The sequence below is a fragment of the Talpa europaea genome, assembly GCF_964194135.1.
Source record: "Talpa europaea genome assembly, chromosome: 8".
In the NCBI taxonomy this organism is placed as follows: Eukaryota; Metazoa; Chordata; class Mammalia; order Eulipotyphla; family Talpidae; genus Talpa; species Talpa europaea.
In genome coordinates, this window is record NC_140075.1 from 69,058,358 (window position 1) to 69,072,640 (window position 14,283).

The window sequence follows — 14,283 nt, forward strand, 5'->3', positions numbered from 1 at the left end:
TTGCAATATATGCGTTTGACTGAGTAGTTGTCAAGGAAATTGTAGTTCAGAAACAATAACTTGTTTATCTCCGTAATGCAAATTTTCTGTTCAGTTTTATTTGCCTCAAAGGGTAAAAATTACTCTGAACAATTTAATAATGGCTCTTGAATCTCAGTATCTATTTCTTCAAGATTTGCATTATAATCTCATTCCAATATAAGTAGATCTAACAACTGAATTATTCATCCAAACTTTAATTATGTACCTGTACTTACTCAATTTTTTTCTTGAACTTGTCCTAATCATTTAATATTTTCTAGGTATTCAACAGATTTTTAAATATCTTACCAGTTTTAAATTTGGAGCCCTTTAGTTGCCCTGTTTTCTAATATCTCACTTTATCCAAAAAAATGTCTTTGCAGGAGTTCAAGGAAGCTGACTTACATTTAATACCCTGAAATGGTTAAAATTAGAAGTAGTGCATACTACAGCGAACATCATCATCCTGTAAATATGATTCCATTTGTATATGATTTTGGTTATTTTTAATGTGTAGATGAAAAGATACTTAAAAATTCCCTAGCTACCATAAGAGACTATAGTCTCAGATTAACTTCTTGGAAATTTCCAGGTTTGTCATTTTTGTTGGTAGGCAGAGGTATAGTTGCTGAATGTCCTGGTGCAGAGAGAAAACTACAATATTATGAGCAGTATACTTTTAAAATAGAAACTAAAATACTTTAGTTATTTAACTACAAAATGATGGTTGTAAGTTTGAAGTCTTCAGTTGTTTTCATGATGTAGGTCTTTTTTTCTATGAAAGAACAAAATAGTAAACAATAAATAGTAAATGTTTATCTTAGATATTGCAGACCATGTGAGCGCTGGCACCACTTAACTCTACACTTGTAATGCCAACAAGCCATCACAATGAAATGAAGGATTATGACTGCTTTTCAACAAAACCACGTTTACAAAAAATGAGGCAGGAAACTGACCAGTTTGACCATAGTTGATTGATCTCTTCAATTGTTGGTAATATTAAATCCTCAGATTTCATCCATATAGAATAATTTATGATAGATTGAGTCAAAAGGCATATGTCAAAATGAAATTTTATAAAAGATGATGATGGTTATCATTTAGTCTTCCCAGCTTTTTTCCCACTGGGAATCCATTCAAGATTTATGAATAAATCCCAAACAAGCAAGAAAAGGAAACCAACAATTAAGTATCATAAAGCTCTTAGAAAGCAGGCAATGTTAAAAAACAGAGGAAAAAGATCTTTAAAAGAGTACCTCTTATACTAAAAGCTGCAGGAAAAAAAACCTCTAAATGAATACTGATTATGACTGATTATGTAGGAGAGAGTGAAAAATATCTGGATAAACCCAGATTTATTTATAACAGTGGGTAACCAGTAGGACAAAAATAATAAAGGCTTAATTGAAAAGGAAATGATACAGACAATAGAAGAAAATATAAATTTAGACCCAAACATAAATACTTTGAATTTTCAAATATTCTAAATAAATACTTTTATTTAAAAAAAAAAGTATAAGAACCTAAGAACCTCACCAAAATATATCAGAATACAGAAAGATCAAAAGGAAAAAGATGGTACTGTAAACAACTTGAGTGCCAATATGTTTGAAACTTGGAAACAAAATTCCCCAAACACAATGTTTCAAAACATGCATGAAAAGAGTAGGGGGAAAATCATGGGTTTTTAATTTATAATTGAATTTGTGACTTCATAGTTTACACATAGATCTCCATGGCTTTGCCACTGAGTTTTTTTTTTTTTTTAATAGAGGCATGTTTTTATTTATTTGTTTTGCTTATACATGCACTGTGTGCAGTCAGAAGTGTGAGAATTCACCAGAGCCAGAGCGGGGGTGGGGGGGGGGGTGCAGAGCAGGCAGAAGGACCAAAGTACACTGCTGAGGGGAGCAGCGGGTGGCAGGAGAGGTCTGCCCGCCATATGGGACCCTCCTCAGGTGGCCGGGGAGCAGCCGGGGATTGAACCGGCACCACAGAGGTCGCGGGCAGCTTCGCAACCCAGGGCTCAACCGCTGCGCCACCGGGGAGGCCCTGCCATTGAGCTTTAACTAATGCTTTAACTAAAGGTTTCAAGAAGCCAACATAATTTTGATAATTCAAAAAGGATGTAATTATAGGGCAATCTCATTCATGAGCATACATGCAAAAATCTGAAGTATTTATACTTAGCAATACAGAGTTGACAGTTACCAAACATCAGTTACTAATTTGCACTTACAGAATAAAAAAAAAATTATCAGTAAATTACAAGAAGTGTATCAATAGTTGGTGTTGCCATACTGTTATTCACACAGTAAGGCAAGTAGCTTTACTAGAGATACAGAACATTTAATAATGATAAAAGATTTAATTCGGCAGCAGGAAGAGACTGTAAATTCGTAGGTACCTATTAGCACAGCTTTAGAGTATATCTAGGGCCTCCCCTGGTGGCGCAGCGGTTAAGCGCTGGGCTGCGAGGCTGCCCGCAGCCTCTAGAATGCCGGTTCATTCCCCAACTGCAGGTGATAATAAAGTATATCTAGCAGAGGGGCCTCCCTGGTGGCGCAGGGGTTAAAGACAGAGCTATCAAGCTATCATCATGGCGCAGCAGACCTTTCCTGCCTCACCGACTGTTCCCCTCAGCAGTGTATTTCAGTAGTTCTGCCTGTTTGCTCCTCACTCTCTCTGGTGAATCCTCTCACCCCCCAGCACCTCTGGCGTACACCTCAGCTCTTGTATGCATAAATAAATAAATCTTTAAAAAAAATGTATATCTAGCAGAGAAAAATATTCAAGAAAAGTCTACAAGTGGGATATTAAAGCACCTGTCTCATAATTGACATTATCGGTAATGGCATCAGATTTGAACTTAAGCAAGCATAATTGACCTATATTAGAGATTGTACAAAATAACTAGATATTTACATGAAATTTCAGAATTGACTACTTTGGAACCACAAAGGAAGCTCAAATTTTAAAGGATTAAAATCAGTTAATCTTAGATTAATCTTTAGCATTAAAGATCATTAAAAAGATGGTAAAATCTCCAATGTTTGGAAGTTAAGTGTGTAGTTTCCCAAAAAAAATCATAGGCAAAAAATATTTTGAACTAAACCATCATGAAAATAACATCTTGTGGGATGCTTAAAAAAAGTTGTGGAAGGTAGCTATAGCCATGCTTAGAGGCAGGTTAAAGCTTTGAATGCAAGAATTAAAACCTAAATTGGGGGTGGGGCGGGTAAAGGGTAGGCAGATGGAAAGTACTAATGAATTAGAAAACAAATGTACATAGTAAAATTAGCACATCTTTGAAATGAGAATTAAGCTTAGTTGCCTGTATTTGAAAGTTCTGTATGCTAGCTCATTCAGTTTTATTAGATGGAAAAACCACCTTGTAGGGTTTCTGAGAGAGTCACAGCATAGATTCTTAGGGATCTGGAGCAATTCCTCCCTGCCATCTGATGCAGAGTTTTCAAACATCTCTTGGAATGTTTCTATGCCCTGGAAAAGACAGCATGACCATGGGCTATCAAATGACCATGTGACCAGAACTATCTTAGGTGAGCTAGATCCTGTCAGGTAAGTAGTAAAATCAGATGGATCCAGCAGCAATTTATAATAAAATGGAATTATTTCATTAGTGACTGGACTTTGTAGCAAGCCCAGAGAACCCAATTAAGTTGCATAAACAGGTAGTCCTGATCCTTAGCTTGTTGGCTACTGATGCCCCAAATATATCCATTTGGCAGCTCAAATCTCAAAAGTAATTTCCTCTAGGGTCACGCTTAGCTGACAGTCCTCAGTTGTAGCATTTTAGAATGCACAATTTAAACTCAAGACAGTATTTCAGGATATCTATACCTAATGATTACGGCCACTAAAGGACCTTAAGCAAAGTGACAAAAAGGTGAACGGGTGTGTGTGATAGGATTTCCCCCGTCCTTTTCCAAAGACCTGGACCATTTACTTAGGTGTTTGTACACTGAGGAAAGAAGAGACCTTATATTTTAAGTAATATTAGAGATTGAGTTGATGTTTGATATCTAGAGACCCCCAAAATCAGCATCACCCCATTGTTAAAATGGGGGCCATGTAATAAAGGGAATTCTGTCCAAAGTCCAGCTTATAGTTATTCTACTGGTTCCACAGGGCACTCATGGTTATTTGGCCACTCCTAAGTGTGTAATTGTGATTGACATTTGGAGTGGGTTGAGTAACCGTTGCTTGGTTCTTGGCCTGTGGAGTAAGAGCTACATAATGAGGAAAGCCAAACAAAGCCTATGAAACTTATCTTCAAACTCCAGCCACAACAGTAAACCAGTTACGTTAGCCCATCACAGGGTGGAAGTAAGATTAGTGTCACCCTTAAACATACAAATGGTGGTTGTCTCTAGACCCAGGAAAATCACTAGACTAGTAGAAGTTCAATCATCAGTAGCCCTAATAATAGATACAATGTTAGACCTGATATATTTTTTAAAGGTTTATTTATTTATGCATACAAGAGCTAGATTGCAGGCCAGAGATGCGGAAGGTGAGAGGATTCACCAGAGGCAGAGTGGGGAGCAAAACAGGCAGAATGACTGAAATACACTGCTGAGGGGAGCAGTGGGCAAGACAGGAGAGATCTGCCTCGCCATGTGGGTTGCTTCCTGCTGACCGGGAATCGAACCTGTGCTGCAGAGGCTGTGGACTGCTTCACAGCGCAGTGCTCAACCTGCTGCGCCACTGGGGAGGCCCTACAATGCATTTTGAAGGTAGATCTCTTGAGTGTCTGGAAATCTCATAAAACATCCCTTTTATCCACTAGATTGATGTGTTGCCAATTAGGTAGATTAACTTAGAGATAATTAGTATGCTGGCGTCCTTGATAAGATGATATACCAAAGAGGAGGTAGATAAATCCTATAAAGGTAGCTGCCACTTTTGTAGAGTTTTTAGAGATCCAGTGATCAGGAACATACCAGGATATCCCCTCCAAAGAGAAATGCTGGAACTTGCATACTCTACCATAAGGAGACACAGTGCCTGTAGGTCTCTCGGGGTTCTAAAGGTGATTATACAACAGGTTTTCTCAATCTTAGCACTGTTGGCTTTTTAGTCCAGATAATTTTTTGTGTAGGGCGATGTCTTGTGTATTGTGGGAAATACTATCCTAGCCTCTACCCAAATTGATGCTGATAGCACTCTCCCTACTCCAGTCATGAAAATAAAAAATGATTTCAAACTTTGCCAAATGGCTACTGAGGAGCAAAATCATCCTTTGTTTAGAAATGTCGTTATGTGGTAGCCTACACTGGAAGAGGTGTGAACCTATGCCTCGGAATCTTGGACAGTGCTGAAAACCGATGTTTCCTTTAAAAATACAATAAAAAAGGATATTAACACTTAGAAGTGAAAAAAAAAGAACCACTGTTATATTCCAATGAATTCTACTATGACCCAAGTACCAACCAAATAACGGGAAAAAACTGCCACATTTAAGGATTCTCCAGTATAGAAAAGATGTCTGCAAAAGATGCAGTTAGATAAATAAAATGAAAGAAGGTATGCATACTACTCAGCAGGATTTACGGTGTTGGAGGTGTCAATAATGGGAAAAACAGTAACATTTATGGAAAGCCCTAAATGGACAATTATAATATAGGCCTCTGGGGTTCTGGAGCAAGGCGACTCCATGTAGAGTAAAAATCACTGTCTTGTGACAAACAGTTCTTGGCATGTCCTGGGCTCTAGCAGAGAAAGGAACATTTGACTGGATACCAAGTGACCATGCATCTGGGACTTCCCATAATGAGTGGGTTCTGTCACACCCATCAATACATTTTTAAAAATGGGCACCCTGGAGCAATCCATTGTAAGATAGAAATAAAATATTTGGGATTGTACTGAAGTAGTATTAGAAGACACAAGTGAGCTCCATAAACAAGTAAGCCAGAGCCTTATAGCATCACTATGGTTCCCTCAGTTTCCCTCCTAAGCTCACACCTGTGCCTGTGTGAGGGGCCTCTTGTGACCAGCCGAAGGAGGAGAGGAAAAAAGCATGGCTTATAAATGGGATGGCTCAGTAAGTGCATGCAAGATGAAAATAGATATGGCTACACTATAACATCAGGCATGGCCTTGAAAGACAGTGGTGAGAGAAAAGATTACAGATGGGTGAAACTGAATGGTGCTCCTGGCCATCCGCTTTGCGTAGAAGTCATCTGAAGTAGGAAAATCTATGGATTTATAAGTAGTGGTGAATAGGCTGGTTGGCTGATCAGGAGACTAGAAGACAATGAATTAGAAAATCAGAAATAAGGAGGTTTGGGATAGAGATATATAAGTGGGTATAGGAAAAATAGGTGTGAAATATGAACTTCATTACATAATAATGCCCATTAGAAATCAACCATTGAGGAGACACAAAGCAATCAAATCGATAAAATGACTTGGCCACTGACATTAGCCAAACTTTGTCATCATTCACTCCAGTTGCACAATGAGCACTTAAACAGAGTGGCCACTGGAGACTATGTAAGGGCCCAATAGATAATTCCCATTTAATGTGGCTGATCTAGCTTCTGATTCAGATGACTCAACTACCTGATACCCAATTTGCCAGTAAGAGAGACCAAAAGTGAGCCGCCAATAGGCACCGTTCCTTGAGACCAATCAACCACATGGTAAAAGGTTGATTATATTGGCCTCTTTTGTCCTAGAAGAGTCAGCAGTTCATTCTTTCAAGAATAGACATCAATTTTGGTTGTGGGTTTGCTTTTTCCTATACCCAGAGCGTCAATAGCACCACTAGATGGAGAAGGAATACCTACCTGGTCAAGAGATATGAAATCTGGTCCAAAGACAGAGTCAAGAAATACCATATAAAATAGCATAAATATAAGGGGTAGGAGTGGGCTTGTGCCATGGAATGTATTAGTTCTATCACATAACACCCAGAAGATGCTTTCCTAATAGGCTTTCTCTGCCTAAACTTGCTTCTTCTCTTCTTTATCTTTCACAGGGGATACCTGCAATAAATACCTTGCATTTCTAACTCTGTCTTGGTGTGTGCTTTCCAGATGATACAAACTAACACAGGCTGCATAGGAGGGTCACTTATGATTATTTGATGGAAGAGAAAAAAATAGACTTGTTTTATAAGTGGATTATCTTGGTATGTAGCTGCAAACCAAAAATAGGCTGTAGCTTCACCCTCAGAGCCACTTAGGCATGGCCTTACTAGACAGCAGTGAGAGGAAATGCTCCCGTGGACAGAAATTGAATCATTCACAGAAAGAGAAGGAACTCAGAGTTAGCATATATACAGACCTGTGGGCAGCAGCAAATTATGGAGGGGCTTGGAGGAGAAAGATCAGAATATTAGAAGAAACAAGGATGTCTGGGGTAGAGATGTGTAGATGGACTTAAAATGTGAAAATCTTGCTGCTGGATGTTAATGCCTAACAGAGAAAGCATATTCTGTGGAAGAGGCACAGAATCCCATTAGAATCACTTTGCTGGTTAACATTAGCCCTGAAAGTCAGACTTCAGCTGTCAATTCTCTCCAGGAATTACCCTTGACTAAAGAGAATCCCTTTATTGAATGTTGTAATGCCTTTCCTGGGAATAGCCTGCATCTAGTGACTAGTAAATATGTAGTTTATAAATTCCCAGCCTTTCTACCCCAATTTGTAATAATTCTGAAGGGACACATCAGTTTCAGAGTTCCCAATGCAGTTGATGGGAAGGTGGAGAGTAAAAGTCAACTTCTCCAGCCTGGCAGATGGGGAAGATGAAGGTTAGAGAAGTAAAGATGGAAATACTGATTATTGCACAAGGTGATTTTCCAACTAATCTTTCATAAGCTGTTGTTTATATTTTACAGATAAGGGAATGGAGGCCAAGCAGGATGTGGTGACATGCTGAATGTCTTAAAGCCAGAGGGTGAGCAGGTTATTCTTATGGTAAAGCTTGTGCTATTCCTGCCACATACTACTACTGTGTCATAGAAGGGAAGGGAGGTGGGACAGTAAGGGAGATACTGAATCATCACATTATGGAACAAGAAGAATAAAGATCCTCAGCATTCCCCTCCCTGAGGACGCTTAGATGACCATATCTCAGCTCTCTCATCTGCAAAATAGGATCATTGAAAGAGTTAGTAGGCCCGATACAGTAAGTGTGGATATGTGTGTATCCAGTTTTATAGTACATGTTTTTTGTAGAGCCTGTAGGTGCTTTGTGACATGATTCTTATTTCCACCCCTTTTCCCCCATCCCTTCTCAATATTGGAGGGGATAATATATTTCTTTTTTTTTTTAAATATTATCTAATGCCTTTTAATGATACCTTTTGAAGAGAAATGTTTTCATCTTTCATTCTTTTTTTTTTTTTTTTAAGATTTATTTATTTATTTATGCAAGCCCTGGGTACAGTCAGAAGCGCGGGAGGGTGAGAGAATCCACCAGAGCCAGAGCGGGGGGCAGAGCAGGCAGAAGGACCGAAGCACACTGCTGAGGGGAGTAGCGGCGGCAGGAGAGGTCTGCGCGCCATGTGGGACCCTCCTCAGGTGGCCGGGGAGCAGCCAGGGATTGAACCGGCGCTGCAGAGGCTGCGGGCAGCTTCGCAACCCGGCGCTCAGCCGCTGCACCACCGGGGAGTCCCGGGATAATATATTTCTAAGGATAGCTATAACTCATGTGGCAAAAATGCTTTTCCTAGGATTTAGTTTATTAATTTCTAAATATCACCATTAATAGTCCTATAGTCCTTGTTTGGACCAAAAGTTTTAATTTAAGAAGTTTTGCATTTTTGGTTCATCGTACTTTCTAGGGGACTTGCTAGTGTTTTCCTGGTCTGTGACAGTATTATAAAAGAGTATGTCCTGCTTATGAAATGGTTGTGGAAGAAGACAATATAAGATATAGAGGCATCAGTGAAGTGACTGGTTGCCCAATGCAAGGTGTTACTGGTGTCCTATTCATGTGTATAAATGTATGGAAAGATACTTTGTAGACTGGCCTGCTTTATATCTTCAAAGATATATCTCTCCTAGTAGGAAATGCAACGCCTGACTACCAATAAATAGTCTGTATTTGACAAATTAATATTTGAGTCATATTGATATTAGGTAGGTTTAGTCTATTAAAATTTAAAAGTATCAATATTCAAAGATATTTTGTAATCACAAGGCTAAATTGGTGATTCACTAAGGAATCCTGCTGTCCATCTTCCACAAAGCCCCACTGGCAGGCCTTAGCATGATAGGCTCCACTTATCACCAATTCCATATGGGAACTGGAAGCGGATACTGAAAATTCCCTATTGGATTGTTGTTGAGAACTACCGTTTCTCCTGAACAGAGGCCCAGATGTAGGTTGTGCCTGGAATGACAATATGGCTGACCAACCACCACATCTTGTCTTATTTAATCCCAAAACAGCACTATGAGATGAGACAATTGAGCCTCTCTATGGTCAAAGAGCAGGAGAAAGGTAAAAGAAAGGAAAATTGTACTTAATTCATAGATTCCAAGACTTTTAATTTACTTACATTCCCCCCACTAAGGTAAAATGCATACGCTATGACCCAAGACAAGGTATGACTGATTTGAATTTGCTTCTTTAAAGTATTTATATATTGTCATTTATCTGTGGAGAATTTGAAAAAAAATCCTTGGATCAAAGTATTTTGAATACATTTAGGGGTCACTAAAATTCTGATGAATGTTATTAAAAATGTATTTATACATAGTCATATTATAAATTGCTCCTAATGCATGTTTAATTGACAAAAGGTGGAATAGTTTGACTGATTTACTTCCCTTGGGCTTCTCCAGTTTCACTGGAAAACTCTTCTAAACATGCACGTCACAAAGTAATTCAGGACAGAAGCAGGGCCTCAGCTGAATGGTGAAAATAGATAGCCCAATCTAACCTGGGAAGACTGCTTGCTTGAAGTAAAAGGCTATCAGTCTTAGTGAATGCTCTAGAAAGACACTTCTAAAAATAAGGCAGCCAGCATATTGGAGAAAAGAAACATCGATGGGCATTTTGACTATGGTTTTATTTCATTAAATTGCTGAGTATATGCTGACATACAACAAATGAAATTCAATACAGTGTTTCAAAGTGCTTACTCTGTTTAAGGCATCATGTAGTGGGCTCTAAGGACACAGAGGAGTGATCTGCTATTCTTACCATGAAAGAGGTAATAGTTTAAAGAGGGATAAACAATAAGACACAACAGATGATTAATTGTATGAATAATGTGTAATAAGACCTATGAGAAATAAACAGAAGGGAAATGAATCAATAGATGTTTGTCTACCTTTCACATGCCAGGCATGTTTCATATTTTATCTTATTTCAATCTTACAATTATGTGATGAGGCTGGTTTCATTCCCAATTCAAGGAATTTTGGGATAAGCACAAAGAACTAACCCAGGATTGCACTAGTAAACAACACTAGTGAGATTCAAATTCATTTATGCCTAACCCAAAGGCTTGTGTTCCTAGCAACCCCAAAGGTTGAGTCATGTAATCTATCAAAAAGAGGTCCTTTACTCTCCATGTATCTTGGAGTGATGAGAAAGGAATAAAGAGAATAAAACATTTCAAGATAACCTCAGACTCCATTATATATGCCACCCAAGGATAATTTAGAATTATTTTCTTAGCCAAAAATGTGAAGTACTTCAGCTGGAAGGCATGGAGCAAGATCAACTTCAAACTCTGCTTTTAAAAGATAAAAGAAATTGAGGTTTTTTTTTTTTTTAATCTATGAGCACTAACACTGTGGATATACTTTCACAAAATAGGAAAAGAAAACCTCAATCTCATTATATAAATAGTAAGAAATTTCATTTCTATGAAACTGATTGTAGGGGCCATCCCTTTTCCCTCTTATTTTTACCACTTTAAAAAAAAAGATTTATGCATACATGAACTGGGGTACAGGCCAGAGGTGTGGGGGTGGGGGGAGGTGAGAGGATTCACCAGAGACAGAGTGGGGAACAGAACAGGCAGACTGAAATACACTGCTGAGGGGAGCAGCAGGCAAGTCAGGAGAGGTCTGCTACACCATGTGGGTAGCTCCCTGGGCAGCGCTCAAACTCATGCTGCAGTGGCTGCAAATAGCTTCATAGGTTGCGTCTTAACCCTTTGAGCCACCAGGGAGACCCTATTTTCACTACTTTTTATAAAATGATTATTTTGATTCTTAATTATCTTTTTGTTCAGGTCACAATGCAGCCCACGTTGTCCTCTTTAATTACTTGCTTTTACTTGAATATCTGCTCTATGTTTTCTCAAGAGTTTTCATTGCTGTTGTTTTCATTAGCCACAAAGTGAATAAACATAAATACAGATGCTTATCATGTGTATACTCAGTTGACTATCAGCAAAGAAGATTAGACTAAAATAGACAATTCAGGGCTCTTTGGTTTAATTCCAGTTCTGCCAGTTAGCCACTGCACAGACCATACTGCCTCTTGACTAAAGATGCTTGTCACCTATTGTTTTCCCAGAAGTACTAATGGGCTTGCTAATGAATGGTAACATCATTTCTCAAAATGACATAAGCCACTGTAGAAGTTAAAATAATAGGAAACAGTATGACTACAATTTGCCTTCCACAGGCCTACATGGTTTTGAAAAAGCTGATTTTATAAAAAGAGTTGATCTGCCACAGTTGAGACTACTACAACTCAACTTTCATCAATGTCAAAGTAAAACACTAATGGCTAGACTCTTTCTGTTCTTCCACTGATGAGAAACAAAATAAACTTTAACAGATCAAAAGCAACAGTACTATTATGTAGTAACAGTTGCTTAAACTGGTGAAATCCTGTGGGTCTACCTTATGACCCCCTAATGATTCCAATGTACCAGGTTTTAGTAGAAGTTTAGATTCTGAAACTTTACTCCCCATACCATCCGTGATATGATGAATGAGGGGTTGGTATGCAGTCTGATTTTCATGGCACATTTAAAGTCAGATTTTTAGTATCTCCAGTCACTTGTGTGGCTCCTTAAATATTCAAGCCCTGAGGAGAAAATGAGTGTCCACTGAAATTGAGGGATGATGGTGGATCTTAACAATGTGGTGTGCTTTATTTAAATGCACAGTCCATATGCTGTTAGTTTGTGTTTAATGATCTGGTGAACTATCAGTCAGTTTTATAATCTTTTTTTTTTTTTTAATTTTTTATCTTTATTTATTTATTTATACAAGCACTGGGTACAGTCAGAAGCGCGGGAGGGTGAGAGAATTCGCCAGAGCCAGAGCAGGGATCAGAGCAGGCAGAAGGACCGAAGTACACTGCTGAGGGGAGCAGCGGGCGGCAGGAGAGGTCTGCGCGCCATGTGGGACCCTCCTCCGGTGGCCGGGGAGCAGCCGGGGTCGAACGGGCGCTGCAGAGGCTGCGGGCAGCTTCGCAACCCAGCGCTCAACCGCTGCGCCACCGGGGAGGCCCTATCAGTCATTTTTAAAAGCATGTGTGAGTAAATAAAATATACAAAAATGTGCACAGTGATACAGGACACCAAGTTCTTATGTTCTGAAAGTGTGTTTTCATCATATAGTGAGAACAAAAGCATTTGAGAATTGATCTTTGAAATCATAATGGAGCTAGGATCACACCGATTTGTGAGGGAGCCGGGCCCTTCTTGGCCAATTTGTGGGTCTACTCCTTCATGTGGTGAGAAGACAATTTACATTATTCAAAAAGCAACACTGAAGGTATTTCTGAATCAGTTGTTTTAATGGAGGGCAAGATGGTTTCAGATGTCCTGGCTGGGTCATTTTATTACTGTTTTTATGGTCATATGTTTTTTCCTTCATTTTTTTTCTTCCTATAACAAATATATTGCTTTTTATTTAATAAGTACATTTCGATAGGCCCAGAAAAATGGTAACCCAGAGCATTTTGGAAGATAGATATGAGCTGGTCTGAGGTTAATTTTTTTTTTCCCCCTCAATAAACTAGAAACAGAACACCTAGAGTTGACTGAAGTTTTTCATCTTCTGTTTTATGCATTGACTCCTCAAGAATTTCAAAGTCGTTTTTAAAGAATTTCCTGGTTAAAGCTATATTGAAAGTCTCTACTGTTCTTAAATCACAGAATACAGGATTGGTATAGGTTTTGATACTGAGGATCCTGAGTGTGAATGCACTCTCTCCCTCAACCATCTTTTTTACTTATATCAGTTTTAACAAGTCACATAATTCCTTTGCCCACTGCTCCTCTTAACAATGTATATTGGTAGATTCGCCTGTTCTGCTCTGCCTGTTCTGTCTCTGGTGAATCCTCTCACCCACTGCATCTCTGGCCTGCACCCCAGTTCTACGCAAAGATAAACAAAATTTTTATTTTAAAAAAAGAATTATTGCAAATATTAAACATAATTTTGTAGGTAAAATGTCTCTCAAATGGTTGGTCCTCAATAAATATTATCCCCAACACTGTGTTTTCGGTTTAACAATTTTTGAGTTACCCTTTCAGGAAAGAACACATATAAAGCTACACTAACTTCAAATATTATGTTTTCTGTATCAGTCTATAAAGTGTCTCTCAAACTTGGATCTTGAACCTCTTGGAGTCTTTAGACATCTTCTTCGGGGTGAGAGGATATTCTACAGGGCTTTTAAAATGATTTTATTGGATGATCATCTTAAAATAATGAAACCAGCAGAGTATGTAACATCACAATAAGTTATATTTACCTTATAACTAAGCATTGCCATGAGATTTCAATATGAATTTAGTTTACATTTACAATTTCATCTTATTGAGCTAAGAGAGTATCCAGGTGGCAATGTATGGGTAACCAGTTGCTATTAAGTTGACATGTCCTACTGTCTACATGACAGCAATAGCCTGTGTATGTCACTCTACTCATTTTGTCTATGAAGGCAAAATTTCTATATCCTCATGTTAATACACTTGCAAATAACATTTTCAATGACAAAGACTTTTTAGTTTCTTATGTTTGTAATAAATCAACACTTTGATTTCACATTATGAAATGACATGTCATGTTAATATACTATTTTATAGGGGCTGGTGAGAAATGAACAGAGGCAGAGTGAATAATATAAATGATATATTTACACCAAGTGAGTGTCAAATGTTTTTAGACTATTTGATACAAAGAAAGATTTAGTGGTACTTTGAATATTCTAACTTGAAAACATAGGAAATAATAAATTATGATTTATCATCAATTTTGGAATGGTATAAATGAGTCACTTTTAGTATCTACTAATTGC